The sequence below is a fragment of the Cervus canadensis genome, chromosome 16 (genome assembly GCF_019320065.1).
Source record: "Cervus canadensis isolate Bull #8, Minnesota chromosome 16, ASM1932006v1, whole genome shotgun sequence".
Taxonomy (NCBI): Eukaryota; Metazoa; Chordata; class Mammalia; order Artiodactyla; family Cervidae; genus Cervus; species Cervus canadensis.
The window spans coordinates 41,825,174-41,851,598 of record NC_057401.1 but is presented as its reverse complement, the minus strand read 5'-3'; positions in this window follow the sequence as shown (position 1 = coordinate 41,851,598).

Genomic DNA, 26,425 nt, shown 5'->3' with positions numbered 1-26,425 from the left:
ATTAGTGGGCATAGTGCACAAAATACTACAGAGACTTTCTAAAACACTGTATAGAAACTTTCTTGAACCATTGACTGTGGGGGTGATAGAGAATGGGAACTGATTTATACTAGTTTTTGTTATTTTTAATGACTCCATAAAGCCTGGGTGGAATGCATCCAAGCCCAGGTACATTCATATTTTACAGGTGAAGAACCTGAGTAAATGAATTAGTTCATCCAAGAACATAAAACATAATAATTGGCAAAACCAAAACATGAACCCATATAATTTTAACCTCAAATCTTAGGGCTCATTTTATTATGCTTACATTTATAGAATTAAAACAGGAAAAGAAAATGGTGTGGCTTTTTAAAGTTCAATTTTAAGCTCTACATATGATGGTGTGGGAAAGAAATAATAAACACTTCCTATGGGTCCGCATCAACATAAATCTGGTCACCTCCCTCTGGGAGCATACAGTCTAGTAGGGAATAGAAACTGAAAAAACAACATGCACTTTTGTACATAAACATTATATAACCTCATCACTATTGCTATGAAGTAAGATAAAATTAAGTAGTATAAAAGAAGGATGTGACCTCTTTAAAGAGATAGCATTTAATGAACATCTGAATGATGAGAAGGAGCTGCACCATTGAAGAGCAAGACTGTCAGAGGAGCAGCGAGTCTCCAAATCAGAAGAAAGACCATGTGCAAAGGACTCACATCCAGAAGTGTAACTTGAGAGGAGGCTGCAGAAGTATACAGGAGTTGGTTTGACAGAGTTACTTGGATTATGGAAAAGAGTTCATAGTATAATACATGTAAACTAGTATGGAAAACATTCGAAAGTTTTATGCAGATAAGACCCATAGTCTGATATAGATTAAAATATTGTATTAAAGCTGAGTATAGGAACACTCTATGACCTAGCACTTCCACACTATATAAATATGCAGAAATAAAAACCCTCTATACATGCTCCAGCACATTTACCAAAGTATATACATTAAAATGGTTGCACCATTCTTATCTGTGATAACCAAAAGTTTCACACTGCCCAAATGTTCATCAACTAAAGAACATGAACATACCATGTCATATTCATACAACGGGATACCACACAGCAATAACAATGAAAAACCACAACACACAAAACAGTGGATACATCTCACAATCAATATGCTGAGTGAAAGAAGCTAGACGCAAGAGAGTACATACTAGTGATAGTGACATTGGAAGATCCCAAACTCACCTCTTTCCACAGACAACAGCTATAGAGGGAACAATCTGCTCCTACAAAAACCTAAAGACTGGCTGAGTAACAACAACAAACTGGGCAAGTAAGAAGAAAACCACATCAAAGTGGGTAGAGGAGATCGGGACTCAATCTCACCACAAACCTCACTCCTGACACTGTGACCCATAATCAGGAAAAGCTCAAATCCCAGAACTTATATTTGGGGCATGAAGAATTTGAGCCCCACATCAGGCACCTTAGTTTTTAAGACATGGATCTGAGAGATAAGCCCTCCAAAGCATCTACCATTGAAAACCAATGGGGCTCATGTCCCGAGATCCACAAGACTGGAGCAATCTGAAAAATGACTCCGTGGCAGCTGGTCTTGCCCTGACTTAAGGAGGCTCACCTGCTTATATTCAAGTATTGTCCTAGGGGCAGGCATATAATTTACATAAATCAGGAGCCTGCTGAATACTCTCTTGGGATGTAGAATGGGTGGTGCCATCTTCATGATTTCAGTTTTCTATGTTCCAGAGCAACAGTATCTCTGTCCCAATTATGTTTTCTTCCAGGGGGCCCCTCTGCATCATATCATCTGGCTCTGGTGCCCAATGGTTGTGGGTAACACAGGATTATGACTCACAGGGAAAAGTTCTTAAACTCTAGGGCACGGTCAGAGGCAACAGACCGAGGGACACTTTTTGTGAAGGATGTTTATTAGCTAATCATTATGGCTGTGCCATAAGGGGCAAGCTCCTAAAAATCTGCCTTTAGGGGCTGACTGAAATTCTTTCTAGAGACCTCAGAGGTAAGCGCTGTCTGTGCACTCTCCTCTGCTTTGCCCCTGCTCATTGATATCTCTCAGAGAAGAGCTTACACACTCATGTGGAGCCCCAGTTTTTGCGACTGCCACCCAGGGGACACCACCAGATTGCCTGGCTCTCAGGGCCATGAGGGCTTATGCTGGCAGTCCCGCAGGAATCTCTCTATTTGCATGCTTCAATAAGCTGCTGTGATTAGGTTCTGGCCTCCAATCAGCTTGAAGCACAGCCTAATCTAGACACTTATATCCTCCCCTTAAGGACAATGGCAGGGCTTGTCACAGCCTTAACTATCAAGGGCTATTAAAAATATAACAGACTGTTTGGACAAGCAAAGATTTGAGAGAAAGAAAAGAGCTGGGGCAGGGCTGAACAAAGAGCTGGCAGGGCCTTAGGTAGGTTTATTAGCTACATAAAGGCCACACCTTCAAGACTGGGGAAGTGGCTGCTTTATCTACTGTATAGAAACCAATACAGAAAGCCAAGAAAAATGAAGAAACATTTTAATATGTTGCAAAAGAAAGAACAAGATAAAACCTCAGGGAAACTATATCAGTGAAATGGAGATAAGTTATTTACCTCAAAAAAAAATTCAAAATGATGGTCATAAAGATGCTCACACTCTTAAGGGGGCGAGAATGGATGAAAATAGTGAGAACTTTGACAAAGAGATGGAAAACATAAGAAAATACCAAACAAAAGTCACAGAACTGAAGAATTTAAGAATACAATAACTGAACTTAAAAAAAAAAAATTAGAGGGGTTCGACAGCAGACTTGATGAAGCATAAGAAAATGAGGGGGCCACAGGCCACAAAGAAATAAATAAAATGCTCTTGACATCTTTGTACAGAAAGGAATTTTAGGTGGCAGAAACAAATGAACCAGTAGTTTTTTTCCAGATTTACCAAACAAACCATTAGTTAACCCAGAAAAGAATAAATCTTCCAGAATTTTAGAGCCTTGGGCCTCAACCTTATTTTCAGAGAGGAAAGGCTCATAACAGATCCCTGAAGGAGTATGTGGTCTCCATTCCCCAGTTCAGATATGCCCAAGGAGAATAATGAACAAGTTCTCAGAGATCAGAAAGAGTTCACAAAGAACAGTGAACAATGAGGCCTTCTGTGAGCAGAATCCGAGCTTAATCAAGGTAATTCCTCATCCCCGGTGTGTGCATCTGGGAGCTTTATTTAAATCTCTTCCTTATGGAATTTACATTGTTGATTTCCGGTTGATGTTGTATGCCTCCCATCCTTTGTCTTTCCAAGTGGGAGTGATTATTCTGTATATCCTATGCGAGCTCCATCACTGCATTCTGGGTATTTTTGCTGGAGAGGGGAAGATAATTTGCCCTTTAAATGCATACGATTGCAGACTAAAAGGAGTCATATCTAGACCTGGTGGCACCTAGAGACATGGACTCTGAACAATAATAATTTCCCAGTTAGGATCTTATATTTTCTCTCTTAGGAAGGGGTGAGAATGTTCTGTGTGAAGGTAGAACAAAATGATCTGGTAACCAAAATGCTCTATCAAGGATAATAGAGTAGTACATACCTCAAGGCTGTATATTGTCACTCTGCTTATTTAACTTATATGCAGAGTACTGTGCAGTGCTAAGTCACTTCAGTCATGTCCGACTCTGTGACCCTATGGACTATAGCCCACCAAGCTCCTCTGTCCATGGGATTCTACAGGCAAGAATGCTGGAATGGATTGCCATTCCCTTCTCCAGGGAATCTTTCCAACCCAGGGATCGAACCGGCATCACGTACATCTAACCTGCATTGGCAACGAAGTTCTTTACCACTAGCACCATCTGGGAAACCCAGATCAAAGATAATGAGATGTATTCAAACCACTATCTCAGAAGTGGTACTCAGTGGTACTTGGGTACTCAGAAGTCTGACCTTACAAATCTTTCTTGTAGTTAGGTTGGGGACCATATAATTGAATTCTGATTAGGAAAATATAGACATACATGGCATAAGATACTTCCAGATCTCACCCAAAAGTGTTGGCCCATTGTAAAACATTTCCCTGAATCTTTTTGCCTTCAGTGGGGAGCAGAAGAAATGATCAGTCAACTAAAAGTCAAGGAAGTAGAACTCATCCTACCAGAGCAGCCAAAAGAAAAAAGAATGAAAACAAGTGAAGATAACTTAAGGAACTTATGAGACAACTTTAGACAGATTATGATTTGCATTTTAGGGTTCCAGAATGAGAAGAGAGAGAGAAAGTTATAGAAATTTTATTTTCTGAAACAATGGCTGAAAAATTCCCTAATCCAGAGAAGGAAAGAGACTTACAGATCCAGAAAACCCAAACAGTTCTAAAAAGATGAGCCCCCAAAGATCCAGATCAACAAACATAATTAAAAGGTAAAAAGGTAAAGGCAAGGAGAGAATATTAAAAACAGCAAGAGAAATACAACTTGTGTAGAAGTGAATCTTCATAAGATGATCAGCAGATTTTTTTTAGCAAAACTTCTCCTGAAGAAGTAGCACAATATGTTCAAAGTGCTGACCAAAAAAAAAAAAAAAAAACAAAAAACCTCCAACCAAGAATACCCAGAAAACTAATAATTCAGAATTGGAGGGGGGATAAAAGTTTTCCAATGAGCAAATTATCCAGACAGAAAAATCAAAAGGAAATATTTCCCTTAAACAACATTTTAGACCAGACAAAACATAAATACAGAATCCTCAACAAAATATTAGCAAACCAAATATTAGCAAACCAAATTCAACAATACAGAAGAATATCATACACCATGATTAACTAGATTTATTCAGCGACTGTAAGAATGGTTCAACATCCACACATCAGTCAGTGTGATATACCATACTAACAAAATGAAATATAAAATTGATATGATCACCTCGATACATGCAGAGAAAGCATTTGATAAAATTCAACATCCGTTTATGGTAAAAACTCTCAACAAAGCGTATACCTTAAAACAATAAAGGTCATATATGACAAGTCTACACCTAACATCCATCATACTCAACAGTAGAAAGCTGAAAGCTTTTCCTCTAAGATCAGAAACAGGATAAAAATGCCAATTCTAGTTACTTTTATTCAAGAAAATATTGGAAGGCCTTACCAGAGAAATTATGCAAGAAAAATAAATAAAATACATCTAAATTGGAAAAGAATAAATAAAACTGTATTTATAGATAACATATTATATATAAAAAATCCTAAAGACTCCTTAAAAAAAACTATTAGAGCTAATCAGTGAATTCAGTAAAGTTACAGAATACGAATACAAATACAATACACAAATATCTGTTGAATTTCTATACACTAGTAATAAACTATCGTAAAGAGAATTCAAGAAAATAAACCATTTAAAATTTTGTCAAAAAGAATAGAGTATCTGTGGATAAACTGAACCAAGGAGGTTAAAAAAAAGTGTATATTGAAAACTGTAAGACATTAATGATATAAACTGAAGAAAATTCAAATAGATATTCCATGGTTATGCATTGGAAGAATAAATACTGCCAAAATATCCATACTTCCCAAAGCAATCTACAGATTCAATGCAATCTCTTTAAAATTTCCAATGGCATTTTTTTTCACAGAAAGACAATAGGTAATTCTAAAAGTTTTATAGAACCACAAAGACCTTAAGTAGCAAAGATAAAACTGAGAAAGAATAACAAAGCTGGAGACACCAAGAATAACAAATCTGGGCTTCACTGGTGGCTCAGACATTAAAGGATCAGCCTGCAATGCAGGGGGCCTGAGTTCAATATCTGACTTGGGAAGATGCCCCAGAGAAGGGAAATTCGCTACCCACTCCAGTATTCTTGCTGAAGAAATCCATGAACAGAGGAGAGCCTGGTGAGCTACAGCCCATGGGGTGCAAAGAGTCAAACATGACTTCATGTGATATTCACTGTCAGGGACACCATGCTCTCATTTCAAATTACATTACAAAGCTATAGTAATTAAAACAGTATGATATTGTCATAAAAATAGACACAAAGATCAATGTAACAGAATACAGAACCCAGAAATAAACTCTTGCATATTTGGTCACTTAATTTATGACAAAGGAGTCAAGAAAATATGATAGCAAAAGAACAATTTCCTCAATGAATGGTATTGGAAACTTTACCAGTCACATGCAAAAGAATAAAGCTTATCCCCTATATTAAACTATATACAAAAATTAATGCAAATGGAATTAAAGATTTGAACATAAGATCTGAAACCATAAATCTTTGAAAAGAAAGCTCCTTGACAAAGGTCTTGAAAATAATTTTTTGGATTTGACACCAAAAGTAAAGACAACAAAAGCAAAACTAAGTAAGTGAGACTATATCACATTAGAAAACTTCTGCACAGCAAAGAAAACCATTAACAAAATGGAAAGGTAACTCACTGAATTAGGAAAAAAAATATTGTAAAATAATATCATAAATCTGATAAGAGGCTAATATGCAAAATAAAGAACTCATACAATTAAATTGCAGCAACCCAAAAACCTGACTGAAAAATGATCAGAAGCTTTGCATAGACATTTTTCTAAAGAGGACATAGAGATAGCCAGGAAGCATGAAAAGATCCTCAACATAACTATTCATCAGGAAAATGCTAATCAAAACCACAATGAGATACCACTTGTTAGAATGGGTGTTATCACAAAAGGAAGAAAATACAACTGTTGGGGAGATGTCCACTGATGAATATACTGATAAATAAGACAGGTTGTGTGTCTGTGTATATAATGGGATAGTATTTCACCATAAAAATGAATGAAGTCTTGCCATTTTGAGACCCCACAGATGGACCTCAAGCATACTATGTAAGGTGAAATAAACCAGACAGAGGAAGACAAAATTGTTTTACTTCTCTTATATGAGGAATCTTAAAAGGAAAACAAGCCCAACCACAGCTTGATGGTTACCAGAGGTATAGGGTAAGAGTGGATGAAATTGTATAAACATAAGAAAAAAGAATGCAATCTCAAAAACGACAGAATGATCTCTGTTCATTTCCAAGGCAAACCATTCAATATCACGGTAATCCAAGTCTATGCACTGACCAGTAACGCTGAAGAAACTGAAGTCGAACGGTTCTATGAAGACCTACAAGACATTTTAGATTAAAACTGAAAAAATATGTCCTTTTCACTATAGGGGACTAGAATGAAAAAAGTAGGAAGTCAAGAAACACCTGGAGTAACGGGCAGACTTGCCTTGGAGTACAGAATGAAGCAGAGCAAAAGCTAATAGTGTTTTGCCAAGAGAACGCACTGGTCATAGCAAATACCCTCTTCCAAAAACACAAGAGAATACTCTACATGTGGACGTCACCAGATGGCCAACACCAAAATCCAATTGATTGTATTCTTTGCAGCCAAAGATGGAGAAGCTCTATACAGTCAGCAAAAATGAGACTGGGAGCTGGCTGTGGCTCAGATCATGAACTCCTTTTTGCCATATTCAGACTTAAATTGAAGAAAGTGGGGAAAACCACTAGACCATTCAGATATGACCTAAATCAATTCCCTTATGACTATACAGTGGAAGTGAGGAATAGATTAAAGGGGTTAGATCTGATAGACAGAGTGCCTGATGAACTTTGGACAGAGTCTGTGACATTGTACAGGAGACAGGGAGCAAGACCATCCCCAAGAAAGAGAAATGCAAAAAAAGCAAAATGGCTGTCTGAGGAGGCCTTACAAATAGCTGTGAAAAGAAGAGAAAGAAAAAGCAAAGGAGAAAAGGAAAGATATACCCATTTGAATACAGAGTTCCAAAGAATAGCAAGGAGAGATAAGAAAGTCTTCCTCAGTGATCAGTGCAAAGAAATAGAGGAAAACAACAGGATGGGAAATACAAGAGTTCTCTTCAAGAAAATACAGATACCAAGGGAACATTTCATGCAAAGATGGGCTCAATAAAGGACAGAAATGGTAGGGACCTAACAGAAGCAGAAGATATTAAGAAGAGATGGCAAGAATACCAACCCAGATAATCACAATGGTGTGATCATTCACCTAGAGCCAGACGTCCAGGAACGTGAAGTCAAGTGGGCCTTAGGAAGCATCACTATGAACAAAGCTAGTAGAGGTGATGGAATTCCAGTTGAGCTATTTCAAATCATAAAAGATGATGCTGTGAAAGTGCTGCACTCAACATGCCACCAAATTTGGAAAACTCAGCAGTGGCCACAGTACTGGAATATGTCAGTTTTCATTCAAATCCCAAAGAAAGGCAATTCCAAAGAATGTTCAAACTACCACACAATTGCACTCATCTCACATGCTAGTAAAGTAATGCTAAAAATTCTCCAAGCTAGGATTCAGCAATATATGAACCATGAATTTCCAGATGTTAAAGCTGGTTTTAGAAAAGGCAGAAGAGCCAGAAATCAAATTTCCAACATCTGCTGGATCATCAAAAAAGCAAGAGAGTTCCAAAAAAAAAAAAAAAAAACCATCTATTTCTGCTTTATTGACTATGCCAAAGCCTTTGACGGTGTGGATCACAATAAACTGTGGAAAATTCTGAAAGAGATGGGAATACCAGACCACCTGACGTGCCTTTTGAGAAATCTGTATGCAGGCCAGGAAGCAACACTTAGAACTGGACATGGAGCAATAGACTGGTTCCAAATAGGGAAAGGAGTCTGTCAAGGCTTTATATTGTCACCCTGATTATTTAACTTATATGCAGAGAATATAATGAGAAATGCTGGGCTGGATGAAGCACAAGCTAGAATCAAGATTGCCAGGAGAAATATCAATAACCTCAGATATGCAGATGACACCACCTTATGGCAGAAAGTGAAGAAAAACTAAAGAGGCTCTTCACAAAAATGATAGAGGAGAGTGAAAATGTTGGCTTAAAGCTCAACATTCAGAAAACTAAGATCATGGCATCTGGTCCCATCACTTCATGGCAAAAGATGGGGAAACAATGGAAACAGTGGTTGACTTTATTTTTCTGGGCTCCAAAATCACTGCAGATGGTGACTGCAGCCATGAAATTAAAAGATGCTTACTCCTTGGAAGGAAAGTTATGACCAACCTAGACAGCAGATTAAAAAGCAGATACATTCCTTCACCAACATAGGTCCATCTAGTCAAGGCTATATTTTCTCCAGTGGTCATGTATGGATGTGAGAGTTGGACTAGAAAGAAAGCTGAGCACTGAAGAATTGATGCTTTTGAACTGTGGTGTTGGAGAAGACTCTTGAGAGTCCGTTGGACTGCAAGGAGATCCAACCAGTCCATCCTAAAAGAGATCAGCCCTGAGTGTTCATTGGAAGGACTGATGCTAAAGCTGAAGCTCTAATACTTTGGCCACCCGATGCAAAGAGCTGACTCATTTGAAAAGACCCTGATGCTGGGAAAGCTCAACGGTGGGAGGAGAAGAGGATTACAGAGAATGAGATGGTTGGATGGAATCACTGACTCAATGGACATGAGTTTGGGTAAACTCTGGGAGTTGGTGATGGACAGGGACCCTTGGTGTGCTGTGGTCCATGGGGTCACAAAGAGTCGGACATGACTGAGTGACTGAACTGAACTGAAGAAAAAGTATACATATACCATATTGTTTCAGGAATATAACAATGAAAACAGACTAACCTAGGTAATTAAACTCAGATAAGCACTTAATCTTTGATGACATAGGAAATTTCCAGGATGTTGTAAAATTCAGTTTCTTGATCTAGGGACAGTATATGATTGTATTAAGTGAATATACCTGGAGGAGGAAACGGCACCTGACTCCAGTATTCTTGCCTGGAGAATCCTCATGGAGAGGGGAGCCTGGTGGGCTACAGTCCATGGGGTCACAAAGAGTCAGACACAATTGAGCACCTAAGTAAATGAATATACCCCAAGCTGTATGAAAGCTATATGTTAACTTCAACATTGTGGCATAATTGTAAAGATGGAAATTTAAGCACTTTAAGTCATGAATTACAGAAAATTTTAAGAAAATATTGAAACCACTTGAAAAAGAACAAGAGGGACTTATCTATAAATGACCTGTTTATGGAGTTAAATACATCTATGTAAATGATAGATGGATTCATATGTAAATGGATAGATGGTTAAATAGAGGGAAAGACTGATGTATATAGAGACAGAAAGAAAGATACACATACACCCTGTCATGAGTTCCACTGTATTTCTTAGTGCTGAGTATGTGGAGTTTAGTAAAAGAAAAAAATTCTATATAATCTTCATTTAAATTATTCATCTTTAACCTTTATATTTTCTTTCTATTACTCGCTTTGGATTTAGTTTGCACTTAGCTTTCTTACACTTAAGGTGGTATGTTAGATTATTGATATCAGATATTTTATTTGTTCTTCACATAGGCATTTATGGCTATACATTTTCACTAAGCAAATGCTATATTGGCACCCTATAAATTTTTGTAATTTTAAACTGAAACGTTCACAACTATGTTACTAAGTAAACAAAGTAAATGTAAAGTATCTACATTAAATAACACTTATTCAGTTCAGTTCAATTCAGTTGCTCAGTCGTGTCTGACTGTTTGAGACCCCATGAATCGCAGCACGCCAGGCCTCCCTCTCCATCACCAACTCCCAGAGCTTACTCAAACTCATGCCCATCGAGTCAGTGATGCCATCCAACCATCTCACCCTCTGTCGTCCCCTTCTCCTCCTGCCCCCAATCCTTCACAGCATTAGGGTGTTTTCCAATGAGTTAGCTCTTTGCATCAGGTGGCCAAAGTATTGGAGTTTCAGCTTCCACATTAGTCCTTCCAGTGAACACCCAGGACTGATCTTCTTTAGGATGGACTGGTTGGATCTTTTTGCAGTCCAAGGGACTCTATATTTAATTAAATTATTGACTCATTATTATAAATTCAAAAAAGGAAAAATTACCCAAAATTTCTTGATAACAAACAAGAAAAATAAATAAATTTAAAAATATACCAGTCAAATATTATTCATGAGGTTTCTGGATATATAAAAAGAGTGGAATAACAAAAGTAAATTCACTCACACACACAAAAAGACACAAATAATCCATTTCACACCAGTGCTAAGATTTTTAAAACAAGTATAGAGTTTGGCTAAAATATAAGTTGGTAACTTACTAGTTAAGCCTCAATATGTGACCAAAAAATAAAATATCTCTGTATTTTATCTAAAAGAAGCAACCTCACACAGTTTATCCCGACTTAAAAACTTTTGAAATGAGCCCAGTCTTCTGAGATTTTAGAGTAAATAAAATGAATTCTCAGGACATTAGTTCTGTGATTGAAATTCTTATATCTCTACAGGAAGTGGATTTTCCTACCAAAAGTTCAAGTGATAAATAATTTTTAATAACTGGTAGCTTAGCATTTTTGACCCTTGTGTTTCCAAAATAGCTTTTCATTTTCCCTGAAGGAAGCATCATATTGTTGCTTTTATACCCCTCAAAATACCACACTGTTTCCTCTTTTCAGTATTATGTAAGTGTCTGAAGAGGCTTATGAGCCATTTTCAAAGTTAATAATTGCATATTTCCTTCCATAATTTTTTGACAACAATGGACATATAATTATCATATATTTTAGGATATGTTATTTCAAGTCACAGGTCAAAAACAAGATTATTATTCATTAAATAAAGTGAGTTAAGCACATAATGTATCAAAGAGATAGAAAAACACCTGCTTTGGGGGGCTCTCAACCCTCCTTTATTTAATTCATCTGGGTTGAAGAAGAATGAGCTTTCTCTTTAGTAAATTTGGGGTTAAGAACTTTGAACTTTTTTCTCCCACCCTTTTGAATAAGTCAAGATGCACAGAATAAGTACACTGATCTCTCCTCAATTTGATGGTAAAGGCAATTCTTTATCTAGTGAGTTAAACAGTAAGTGTTCCTCTATGATCTGACAATGAAGGTGAGTGTCCAATATGGGATTCCATACTAGATACCTCCTCCTCGTCCTGTTCCAAAGCCGCAGTCTCAGAATTTATCAGTGATGGAACTGGTATTTTGGGTCCCATTGACTGATTCTTTTGGCTATACCCAATTAATTTCGAACTGGGTTGGGAAAGAGAGCTATAATGTATTGGGAACATTTTCATAGCATCAACTGCTAAATTGATTGGGAATCTTGAGAAATAGTAAACTGAAGATGCAATTACAATTAACAGGACAGTTTTTTGGCACAATCAAGGTAAGTGACTGTATTTATTTTTTGAGTAGCATAAGAGACTTAAAAAAATTGTTTTAATTGAAGTTAGTTGATGTGCAGTGTTATAGAAATTACAAATGTATAATTAGTGATTCACAGTTTTTAAAGATTATATTTATAGTTATAAAATATTTGCTATGTGACTTTATACTTTACCGTGTAGTATTAAAGCCAGCAGATTTGTTGATTTATTGGTTTTAGTTTGGTTTGTTTTTTCATCCATAGTTTACAATGACTGATATTATATCCGACCAGATGTAGTCTAGGTATGTGGCATTAGCCTTTCACCGTGTGTGATTCTGATCTTGGTAATCACTAGAGTGTATTGTGTTTTTACCCATGACTGGCTTTTTTTTTTTCTTTAATACAGGCATAGCAGCCGGTGCCAGCTTTAGCTGGTCTACAATGCCCTCAATAAAGTTGTGGACTGTATGTTTCTTGGCTTTTACAACTTGACATTGAACTACACATGCAGTTTAGCTTAGCGTTGCAGGCAAGACAGAGGTATGATTGGATCATGTTTGGCATTGGTGGGATGAAAACAATCTCCTTGCTTTTTCTGTTTTCCCTCCTCTAGAAGGAGAAGAAACAAATCTGATCTGTGGTTTTGATTAAACCATAATATGAAAACAAGCTCAGCAACTGAATAGTCTTAACTAGGAATTCTGTTCCTTCTGAAATTGCTCTCCAGGTGTACGCAGTCTGATTGTCTCCCCTGTTGAAAGAGAATGCTGGTTGTTCTGTGACATCTGTGGCAGAGTGAATCCAATGTTAGAATTCTATATTAGGTATAGCATTATTTTCCCATATCTAAGGCTCCCTAGAATCTGCTCTACCAGTGAAAAGGCTGCCAAGTTTATATGTCTGACACTTGTCTTTGTTTTATAACTTAAGATTGCAAGAAAGAGATTGATTTTACGGAAAATAATATGAACATAGAAATATTTAGTATTTTTTTCCCTTAGCAGCTTTTAATTGTTTGAAGCTTTCCTTTCTATACTGTTCACAATTTTCAGAAAAGAAATGCTGATTTTAAATGATACCAGCAGAAATGTATTAGAATTGACAGCTAGTATTTAATGGCAACGCTTAAAAGTTTGGTAGGTATCATTTATTTGGATTCAGTTTGCTCATTCTTTTAAATTAATGCATGTAGTTGATTTAATGAATAACTTTCTTTTCTTTTTGCTTTTTTGTGGCAGTACACTGCCAGAGACACTTTATGTCTGTACCATATATCATTATGTGCCAAGTAGCACTATTTTGTACAGTTGTTGTCAGGTTTTTAGATTATGTATAATATATAAAGCACTTCATGTTTTTCAAACCCACAGACTGTTATTTTTCCTGTTTTATTCTTATCATTATTTTCTGTTGCCTTTGAGAAAAGCAAATACATAGCAAAAAATATACATAAATGAATAAATAAAAGAATGAACCTGGCATCTTAGAAGCACAAAAGATATTCACTGCAGGAAAGATGGCAAGAACATGGAAATATGATTATTACCTAATGTGACTCTGTACGCATGACAGTGAATGAAGGAAACAAAAATATCTCACATTCTTTTAGAGATCTGGCCCAGAAATTTAGCTTCAATTTATTTTTGACAATTTCATGTTTAATTTCTTTCTTTTCTTCTACTTTCTATTAAAAATGTAGTATAAGCATAACAGATATAAAACAAATATAGGACAGTGGTATGGCAGAAAGAGTTAATTTTGTATATCTAATTTTACATGCTGGGTCTTTCATTTATTGCCTATATGACATAGCAAGCCATATCATATCTCATATATGTTAAATATCCTGAATGTATCTCTCCGTATGAATATATAATATATGTGTATCATTTATATTTGAATTAATACTCTAAAGGCTACTGTGTCTTTCACAAAAGAAAAGGAAGAAGAAGAAGAAATATGTGTGAGCAAGTGAGAGAGAGAGAGAGAGAGAGTGTGTGTGTGTGTGTGTGTGTGTGTGTGTGTTTGGCAGAGTGTTAGTCACTTTAGGGCCAGTAATCCTTTTCAACATATGAAGTTAGTTTTTCTAAAACTATATGATCAGTACTCATATTACTTATATATACGTATTTCTACTCATATAATTTATACAATATTGTATTTATCAGAATTCAAAATTTGTTTCTTTATACTTATTGATATTTCACTCAATATTTTAATATATATTCATAATTAGTATTACACAGTTAAAATTTAGTTTTAAGGTGTGTATGGCACTGGTATAGTACTAGTCTTGACAGTTCAAAATTTTCTTCATGAATTATAATATTCATTCTGTTTTTTATTCATACTGAGAAAATAGTAGGGGACGCAGAGAAAGTAAAGTGTGCCCAGGCATTTATTTGTCAATCTATAACAACAGACATAGGAAGCCAGTTGCAATCTTAATAGGAAACATTTCTCCCACAGCCACTGCAACTCAAAGTACTATAACATCTCCACCACCTTTTTTCCCTTTGAGGAATGCTCACTCACTGAGAAATTTTGTTGTCTGTAATTACAAAATGTCGCAAACACCGATTTTTGAAATTAGAAGAATAAAATCTCCCAATCGTCAATGGAGAACTAAAGTAACTTCAAAAAGGAGAAGTTGTCTCGATTTACAACCCAGGAACAGAGCTCAAGATACAGGATTTCTGGACTCAGAATCCCAAATCAGTCTTCATATTATAAGAAAATAGATTCTGAGTTGATGTTTCAGTAGAGACCTGAACATGTTCTCACGTTTCTATATAACCCTGCTTTTTCTCTGAATCATATTAAAACACTGCTGTTAAGTTACTCTCAAAAACCACTGCTTCCCAAAATACTATACTATATATAAATATCATATATTACAAATATCATATAATATCACTTACATATAATTGAGATATAACAAAAATTATAGAAATGAACCTGCTTACAAAACAGAAATAAACTCACAGATCTCAAAATCAAACTTATGATTACCAAGGGGCAATATAGAGGGAAATATAAATTGGGAGGCAGGGATTGACATATATACACTAACATAAAATTTTTTAAAAGATATATTTATATTTGTATATATATAACTGAATCACTTTGCTATACTCCTGAAACTAAGACAACATTTGACAACAACTATACTCCAATAATTTTTTAAAAGAAACACAAGGAAAATATCATAATCCAAATACTGATATTCATAGATATAAATTTCCTTAAAAGCAGCCAGAGAAAGAATGATAGGAAGCAAAGATAATCATAACATATTTCTCATTAAAACCAAACTAATGAGGGAAAAATCAAATACTATCTTTAGAAAACTGAAACAAGGAAAATATGTTAACCCTGAATTTAATACTTACCAAAAATATTATTCAAAATTTAGTTAATTCTATTTAACTGGATTAATAAAATCAGAGTAATTAATCATTTTGACCTACATTGCTATGCTTAGTTGCTCAGTCATGTCTGACTCTTTGCAACCCCATGGACTATAGCCTGCCAGTCTCCTCTGTCCATGGGGATTCTCCAGGCAAGAATACTGGAGTGGGTTGCCATGCCCTCCTCCAGGGGATCTTCCCAACCCAGGCATCAAATCCGGGTCTCCCTCATTGCAGGCAGATTCTTTACTGTCTGAGCCACAGCCTTCAGACATGCACTAAAAGACTTTAAAACAATGTCTTTAAAAAAGGAGATAAAATATCCCATATAAAAGTATTTTAAAACTTATAGCATAAGAAATGAACAAAAATAGGTTCCTGTGAACAAATTTTAAAAAATATTTTCTCACTTTTAATCTCTTTAAAAGATAATTTATTGTTTAAAAGGAAAGAATTATAATTTTTTGAATTTATGTAGTAAATACTACATATGTAGTATTACCATCTATGACTGTAAGAAGTAAATCCTAGAGTAACTAGTAAAAATGTATATCTAGAAATATAGCTAATAAGGGGAATAGCAGGAAAAAAAGGAGAAATAGACAATAGCAATCAAGAATCTAAATTTAAACCAAAACATAAATTGTCTCAAGCCTCTAGTTAAAAAGGTTTGTGACACTAAATGCAAAATCAAATACATGTTTATGCTATTTATATAAATCCATTTTAAATAAAGAAAATATCCTATTAAAAGTAATAGGATATAAAAAGAAAAGAATCATACTTCTGAGGAAAGTGGGATAGGCTGAAGCAGTGTCAGGCAAATAAGATTTCAGGATAGTAAATAATTCCAGAAATAAAGAGTAACATATCATAATGACAAAAGGTTTAATTCATACAGAAGACATGCGACATCCTACATATGTATGCACCTGAACAGAAAGTTTCAAAGTGCATGAAAGGAAAACTGATTTGACTGACAAGAAAAATAGATAAAGCCATAATTATACATAGAGACTTTTAATACTCTTCTCACAATACTTGATAAAATAAGCAGATGTTCAAAAGATGAGTTAACCAATACCAGCCAACATATATGGCATTTATACCTACTGCAGCAAACAACAGTGATTAGACATTTCTTTTATGTGTATATGTACCACTTAATAGATCATATTCTGAAAAACAAACAATAGTTCAGTTAATATGAAAGCCATTAAATAGAACATTCTTGTTACCACAGTGGAAATAAACTAGAAATTAATAAGAGATATTGAAAAATCCCCAAAGTTTTCAGTATGAAATAGCATGTCTCTAAATAACAAATTGTTGTGTGATAGGATATTGGAATGCATTTTAATGAAACTGAAAATGAAAACACATTGAAATGTGTGGAAAGTTAATGTTGTATTTAGAAGAAAATGTACAGCATTATGAATACATACTTACTGCTATATGCACAACAGACAACCGACAAGGACTTACTGTATAGCACAGGGAACTATATTCAATGTTTTAATCCCCTACAAGGGAAAAGAATCTGAAAAAGAATCTGTCAATAGATAGGTACATGATAGATTCTTCTAATTCAAGAACATGGTTTATCGTTCCATGTGCTTGTGTCATCTTCAATATTTTCATTAGCATTGAACTATACTACCCAAAACAATTTACAGATTCAACACAATCCCTATCAAATTACCAATGGCACTTTTTGCAGATCTGAAACAAAGAATCTTGAAAGCTGTATGGAAACAGAAAAGATCCCAAAGAGCCAAAGCACTCTTGAGAAGGAAAACTGGGACCTGGAGGAATCAGGCTCCTTGATTTCACAATATACTATAAAGCTAGTCAAAACAGTAATCAAACAGTATGGTACTGACACCACAACAGGCTTATAGATCAATGGGACAGCATAGAAAGCCCAGAGGAAAGCCCAGGCTCCTACAGTCAATTAATCTACGACAGAGGTGGGAATGTACAGTGGAGAGGAGAGTCTCTTCAATAGCGGTGCTGAGAACACTGGATACCTACATATTAAAACAATGACATTAGAATACTCCCTAACACTATATACAAAAGTAAATTCAAAATGAATTAAATACCTAAATGTAAGACCAGAATCTATAAAACTCTTAAAGGAAAACATAAGCAAAACAATCTTCAACATAAATCACAGCAAAATCTTTTGGGATCCACCTGCTACAGTAATAAAAATAAAAACAAAAATAAACAAATGTGACCTAATTAACCTTGAAAGCTTTTGTACAGCAAAGGAAACCATACACAAAATGAAAAGACAAATCTCAGATTGCAAGAAAATATTTGCAATTGATGTGACCAAAGGATTAATCTCCAAAATATACAAACAGCTCCCTATCAAAAGAACAAACAACCTGATCAAATAATGGGCAGAAGATCTAAATAGACATTTCTCCAAAGAAAACATACAGATGGCCAAGAGACACATAAAGAAAGGCTCAACTTGTCTAATTACAAGAGAAAGGCAAATCAAAACTACAAAGAGGTATCATCTCATACTGGCCAGAATACTGCTGCTGCTGCTAAGTCGCTTCAGTCATCTCTGACTGTGCAACCCCATAGACTGCAGCCCACCAGGCTCCCCCTGGGATTCTCCAGGCAAGAACACTGGAGTGGGTTGCCAGTTTCTTCTCCAATGCAGTAAAGTGAAAAGTGAAAGTGAAGTCACTCAGTTGTGTCCGACTCTTAACGACTCCATGGGCCTCAGTCCACCAGGCTCCTCCGTCCATGGAATTTTCCAGGCAAGAGTACTGGAGAGGGGTGCCATTGCCTTCTCCAACTGGCCAGAATGGCCACCATCAAAAAGTCTACAAACAATACATACTGGAGAGGATGTGGAGAAAAGGGAATACTTCTACACTTAGGGGGAATGTAAACTGGTACAACCACTATGGAGAACAGTATGAAGTTTCCTTAAACTAAATACAAAACTACGTTATGATTTGCATTTCTCTAATAATGAGTGATGTTGAGCACCTTTTCATGTGTTTGTTAGCCATCTGTATGTCTTCTTTGGAGAAATGTCTGTTTAGTTCTCTGGCCCATTTTTTGATTGGGTCATTTATTTTTCTGGAATTGAGCTGCAGGAGTTGCTTGTATATTTTTGAGATTAATCCTTTGTCCGTTTCTTCATTTGCTATTATTTTCTCCCAATCTGAGGGCTGTCTTTTCACCTTACTTATAGTTTCCTTTGTAGTGCAAAAGCTTTTAAGTTTCATTAGATCCCATTGTTTAGTTTTGCTTTTATTTCCAATATTCTGGGAGGTGGGTCATAGAGGATCTTGCTGTGATTTATGTCGGAGAGTGCTTTGCCTATGTTCTCCTCTAGGAGTTTTATAGTTTCTGGTCTTACATTTAGATCTTTAATCCATTTTGAGTTTATTTTTGTGTATGGTGTTAGAAAGTGTTCTAGTTTCATTCTTTTACAAGTGGTTGACCAGTTTTCCCAGCACCACTTGTTAAAGAGGTTGTCTTTTTTCCATTGTATATCCTTGCCTCCTTTGTCAAAGATAAGGTGTCCATAGGTTCGTGGATTTATCTCTGGGCTTTCTATTCTGTTCCATTGATCTATATTTCTGTCTTTGTGCCAGTACCATACTGTCTTGATGACTGTGGCTTTGTAGTAGAGTCTGAAGTCAGGCAGGTTGATTCCTCCAGTTCCATTCTTCTTTCTCAAGATTACTTTGGCTATTCGAGGTTTTTTGTATTTCCATACAAATTGTGAAATTCTTTGGTCTAGTTCTGTGAAAAATACCGTTGGTAGCTTGATAGGGATTGCATTGAATCTATAGATTGCTTTGGGTAGAATAGCCATTTTGACAATATTGATTCTTCCAATCCATGAACACGGTATGTTTCTCCATCTGTTTGTGTCCTCTTTGATTTCTTTCATCAGTGTTTTATAGTTTTCTATGTATAGGTCTTTTGTTTCTTTAGGTAGATATACTCCTAAGTATTTTATTCTTTTTGTTGCAATGGTGAATGGTATTGTTTCCTTAATTTCTCTTTCTGTTTTTTCATTGTTAGTATATAGGAATGCAAGGGATTTCTGTGTGTTAATTTTATATCCTGCAACTTTACTATATTCATTGATTAGCTCTAGTAATTTTCTGGTAGAGTCTTTAGGGTTTTCTATATAGAGGATCATGTCATCTGCAAACAGTGAGAGTTTTACTTCTTCTTTTCCTATCTGGATTCCTTTTACTTCTTTTTCTGCTCTGATTGCTGTGGCCAGAACTTCCAACACTATGTTGAATAGTAGTGGTGAGAGTGGGCACCCTTGTCTTGTTCCTGATTTCAGGGGAAATGCCTTCAATTTTTCACCATTGAGGGTGATGCTTGCTGTGGGTTTGTCATATATAGCTTTTATTATGTTGAGGTATGTTCCTTCTATTCCTGCTTTTTGGAGAGTTTTAATCATAAATGAGTGTTGAATTTTGTCAAAGGCTTTCTCTGCATCTATTGAGATAATCATATGGTTTTTATCTTTCAATTTGTTAATGTGGTGTATTACATTGATTGATTTGTGGATATTAAAGAATCCTTGCATTCCTGGGATAAAGCCCACTTGGTCATGGTGTATGATTTTTTTTAATATGTTGTTGGATTCTGTTTGCTAGAATTTTGTTAAGGATTTTTACAAACACATGAAAAGATGCTCAACATCACTCATTATTAGAGAAATGAAAATCAAAACCGGGGGAGGAGCCAAGATGGCGGAGGAGTAGGACGGGGAGACCACTTTCTCTCCTACAAATTCATCAAAAGAATAACTGAACGCAGAGCAAACTTCGCAAAACAACTTCGGATCGCTAGCTGAGGTCAGGCGCCCAGAAAAGCAGCCCATTGTCTTCGAAAGGAGAGCGACGGAACTAGCTACCTGAGTAAGAGTCCACCTCCGCCCGCCTGTGTCAGGGCGGAAATGAGGCTCTGAAGAGACCGGCAAACAGAAGCCAAATAAACAAAGGGAACCGCTTCAGAAGGGACTGGTGCAACAGATTAAAATCCCTCTAGGAAACGCTGACTACACCGGAGGGGCCTATAGATATCGAGAAGCGTAAGCTGGAACGAGGAGCTATCTGAAACTGAGCCGAACCCACACTGACCGCAACAGCTCCAGAGAAACTCCTAGATATAATTTTACTTTTCTCTCTTTTTTTTTTTTTTAAATTTTTTTTATTTTTTTCTTTTTGTTCTTTTTTTTTTCTTTCTTCTCTTTTATTTTCCTTTAAAATCCCCTATTACTCCCCCATTACTCCTTAACTTTCATTTCCACAGACTTTTACGATTTTTTAATTAGGGGGAAAAAAAAATTTTTTTTTTCTTTTTTCTTTTTTTTTTTTTTTTCTTTTTTTTCTTTCCTTTTTCTCTTCTATTTTCTATTTTTCTTTTTCTCTTATTTCTTTTAAAGTCCTCTAGTACTCCTCTACTACTCCTTAATTTTCATTTTCAATACACTATAACCTTACAAAAAAAAAAAAAGAAGAGAAGCCCTATTTTTAAACCGAAGATTATTCTCTCCCAATCTTGACTCTCTGTTTTCTACCTCAGAACACCTCTATTTCCTCCTTTCCCCTTCTCTTCCCAATCCAATTCTGTGAATCCTTGTAGGTGACTGGGCTACGGAGAACACTCTGGGGAACAGACAGCTGCGTAGATCTGTCTCTCTCCTCTTGAGTCCCCCTTTTTCTCCTCCTGCTCATCTCTATCTCCCTCCTCCCTCTCCTCTTCTTCATGTAACTCTGTGAACCTCTCTGGGTGTCCCTAACGGGGGAGAATCTTTTAGCCATTAACCTAGAAGTTTTCTTATCAGGGCTGTATAGTTGGAGAAGTCCTGAGACTACAGGAAGAATAAAACTGAAATCCAGAGGCAGGAGACTTAAGCCCAAAACCTGAGAACACCAGAAAACTCCTGACTACATGGAACTTTAAGTAATAAGTGACCGTCCAAAAGCCTCCATACCTACACTGAAACCAACCACCACCCAAGAGCCAATAAGTTTTAGAGCAAGACATACCACGCAAATTCTCCAGCAACGCAGGAACATAGCCCTGAACATCAACATACAGGCTGCCCAAGGACACACCTAACACATAGACCCATCTCAAAACTCATTACTGGGCACTCCATTGCTCTCCAAAGAGAAGAAATCAAGTTCCACGCACCAGAACACTGACGCAAGCTCCCCTAACCAGGAAATCTTGACAAGCCAATCGTCTAACCCCACCCACTGGGTTAATCCTCCACAATAAAAAGGAACCACAGACCTCCAGAATACAGAAAGCCCACTCCAGACACAGCAATCTAAACAAGATGAAAAGGCAAAGAAATACCCAACAGGTAAAGGAACATGAAAAATGCCCACCAAGTCAAACAAAAGAGGAGGAGATAGGGAATCTACCTGAAAAAGAATTTAGAATAATGATAATAAAAATGATCCAAAATCTTGAAAACAAAATGGAGTTACAGATAAATAGCCTGGAAACAAAGATTGAAAAGATTCAAGAACTGTTTAATAAAGACCTAGAAGAAATAAAAAAGAGTCAATTAAAAATGAATAATGCAATGAATGAGATCAAAAACACTTTGGAGGGAACCAAGAGTAGAATAACGGAGGCAGAAGATAGGATAAGTGAGGTAGAAGATAAAATGGTGGAAATAAATGAAGCAGAGAAGAAAAAAGAAAAAAGGATCAAAAGAAATGAGGACAACCTCAGGGACCTCTGGGACACTGTGAAACGCCCCAACATTCGAATCATAGGAGTTCCAGAAGAAGAAGACAAAAAGAAAGGCCATGAGAAAATACTCGAGGAGATAATAGCTGAAAACTTCCCTAAAATGGGGAAGGAAATAGCCACTCAAGTCCAAGAAACCCAGAGAGTCCCAAACAGGATAAACCCAAGGCGAAACACCCCAAGACACATATTAATCAAACTAACAAAAAGATCAACACACAAAGAACAAATATTAAAAGCAGCAAGGGAAAAACAACAAATAAGCACACAAAGGGATTCCCATAGGATAAAACAAGCTGATCTATAATAGAAACCTCAGGGCCAGAAGGGAATGGCAGGAACGTACTGAAAGTTAATGGAAGGAATAACCTACAACCAGATTTAAACTGTACCAGCCAGGATCTCATTCAGATATGAAGGAGAATTCAAAAGCTTTACATATAAGCAAAAGCTGAGAGAATTCAGCACCACCAAACCAGCTCTTCAACAAATGCTAAAGGATCTTCTCTAGACAGGAAATGCAGAAAGGTTGTATAAACGTGAACCCAAAACAACAAAGTAAATGGCAACGGGACCACACCTATCAATAATTACCCTAAATGTAAATGGGTTGAATGCCCCAACCAAAAGACAAAGATTGGCTGAATGGATACAAAAACAAGACCCCTATATATGCTGTCTACAAGAGACCCACCTCAAAACAAGAGACACATACAGACTAAAAGTGAAGGGCTGGAAAAAAATATTTCATGCAAACGGAGAACAAAAGAAAGCAGGAGTTGCAATACTCATATCAGATAAAATAGACTTTCAAATAAAGGATGTGAAAAGAGACAAAGAAGGACACTACATAATGATCAAAGGATCAATCCAAGAAGAAGATATAACAATTATAAATATATATGCACCCAACATAGGAGCACCGCAATATGTACGGCAAACACTAACGAGTATGAAAGAGGAAATTAATAGTAACACAATAATAGTGGAAGACTTTAATACCCCACTCACAACTATGGATAGATCAACTAAACAGAAAATTAACAAGGAAACACAAACTTTAAATGACACAATGGACCAGCTAGACCTAATTGATATCTATAGGACATTTCACCCAAAACAATCAACTTAGCTTTTTCTCAAATGCACATGGAACCTTCTCCAGAATAGATCCATCCTGGCCATAAATCTGTCTTGGAAAATTCAAAAAATGAAATCATTCCAGTCATCTTTCTGACCACAGTGCAGTAAGATTAGATCTCAATTACAGGAAAAAAATTGTTTAAAATTCAAACATATGGAGGCTAAATAACACGCTTCTGAATAACCAACAATCATAGAAGAAATCAAAAAAGAAATCAAAATATGTATAGAAATAATGAAAATGAAAAACACAACAACCCAAAACCTATGGGACACTGTAAAAGCAGTGCTAAGGGGAAGGCTCATAGCATTACAGGCCTACATCAAGAAACAAGAAAAAAACCAAATAAATAACCTAACTCTACACCTAAAGCAATTAGAGAAGGAAGAAATGAAGAACCCCAGGGTTAGTAGAAGGAAAGAAATCTTAGAAATTAGGGTAGAAATAAATGCAAAAGAAACTAAAGCGACCATAGCAAAATCAACAAAGCTAAAAGCTGGTTTTTTTGAAAAAAAAAACAAAATTGACAAGCCATTAGCAAGACTCATTAAGAAACAAAGAGAGAAGAACCAAATTAACAAAATTAGAAATGAAAATGGAGAGATCACAACAGACAACACTGAAATACAAAGGATCATAAGAGACTACTACCAGCAGCTCTATACCAATAAAATGGACAACTTAGAAGAAATGGACAAATTCTTAGAAAAGTATAACTTTCCAAAGCTGAACCAGAAAGAAATAGAAGATCTTGACAGACCCATCACAAGCAAGGAAATTGAAACTGTCATTCAAAATCTTCCAGCAAACAAAAAGGCCAGCGACAGGACTTGGCTTCACAGCCTGAATTTCTACCAAAAATTTAGAGAAGAGCTAACAACCTATCTTACTCAAACTCTTCAGAAAATTGCAGAGGAAGGTAAACTTCCAAACTTCATTCTATGAGGGCCCACCATTCACCCTTAATCAAAACCAGGACAAAGATGCCACAAAAAAAGAAAACTACAGGCCAATATCACTGATGAACATTAGATGCAAAATTCCTAACAAAATTCTACCAACACAGAATCCAACAAACATATTAAAAAAAAAACATTACACCGATGACCAAGTGGGGCTTTATCCCAGGAATGCAAGGTTCTTAATATCCACAAATTCAATCAATGTTTAATACAACCACATTAACAAATTGAAAAGGATTAAAACGAATTATTATCTCAATAGATGCAGATGAAAGCCTTTGACAAAATTCAACACTCATTTATGATTAAAACTCTCCAAAAAGCAGGAATAGAAGGAACATACCTCAACATAATAAAAGCTATATATGACAAACCCACAGCAAGCATCACCCTCAATGGTGAAAAATTGAAGGCATTTCCCCTGAAATCAGGAACAAGACAAGGGTGCCCACTCTCACCACTACTATTCAACATAGTGTTGGAAGTTCTGGCCACAGCAATCAGAGCAGAAAAGAAGTAAAAGGAATCCAGATAGGAAAAGAAGAAGTAAAACTCTCACTGTTTGCAGATGACATGATCCTCTATATAGAAAACCCTAAAGACTCTACCAGAAAATTACTAGAGCTAATCAATGAATATAGTAAAGTTGCAGGATATAAAATTAACATACAGAAATCCCTTGCATTCCTATACACTAACAATGAGAAAACAGAAAAAGAATTTAAGGAAACAATACCATTCACCATTGCAACAAAAAAGAATAAAATACTTAGGAGTATATCTACCTAAAGAAACAAAGGACCTATACATAGAAAACTATAAAACACTGATGAAAGAAATCAAAGAGGACACAAACAGATGGAGAAACATACCGTGTTCATGGATTGGAAGAATCAAAATTGTCAAAATGGCTATTCTACCCAAAGCAATCTATAGATTCAATGCAATCCCTATCAAGCTATCAACGGTATTTTTCACAGAACTAGACCAAAGAATTTCACAATTTGTATGGAAATACAAAAAACCTCGAATAGCCAAAGTAATCTTGAAAAAGAAGAATGGAACTGGAGGAATCAACCTGCCTGACTTCAGACTCTACTACAAAAGCCACAGTCATCAAGACAGTGTGGTACTGGCACAAAGACAGAAATATAGACCAATGGAACAGAATAGAAAGCCCAGAGATAAATCCACGAACCTATGGACACCTTATCTTTGACAAAGGAGGCAAGGATATACAATGGAAAAAAGACAACCTCTTTAACAAGTGGTGCTGGGAAAACTGGTCAACCACTTGTAAAAGAATGAAACTAGAACACTTTCTAACACCATACACAAAAAATAAACTCAAAATGGATTAAAGATCTAAATGTAAGAACAGAAACTATAAAACTACTAAAGGAGACAATAGGCAAAACACTCTCCGACATAAATCACAGCAGGATCCTTCATGACCCAGCCCTCCAGATTATGAAATAAAAGCAAAACTAAACAAATGGGACCTAATGGAAACTTAAAAGCTTTGCACTACAAAGGAAACTATAAGCAAGGTGAAAACCCAGCCGTCAGATTGGGAGAAATAAATAGCAAAATGAAGAAACAGACAAAGGATTAATCTCAAAAACATACAAGCAACTCCTGCAGCTCAATTCCAGAAAAATAAAAGACCCAATCAAAAGATGGGCCAAAGAACTATACAGACATTTCTCCAAGAAGACATACAGATGGCTAACAAACACATGAAAAGATGCTCAACATCACTCATTATCAGAGAAATGCAAATCAAAACCACAATGAGGTACCATTACACGCCAGTCAGGATGGCTGCTATCCAGAACTCTGCAAGCAATAAATGCTGGAGAGGGTGTGAAGAAAAGGGAACCCTCTTACACTGTTGGTGGGAATGCAAACTAGTACAGTTGCTAT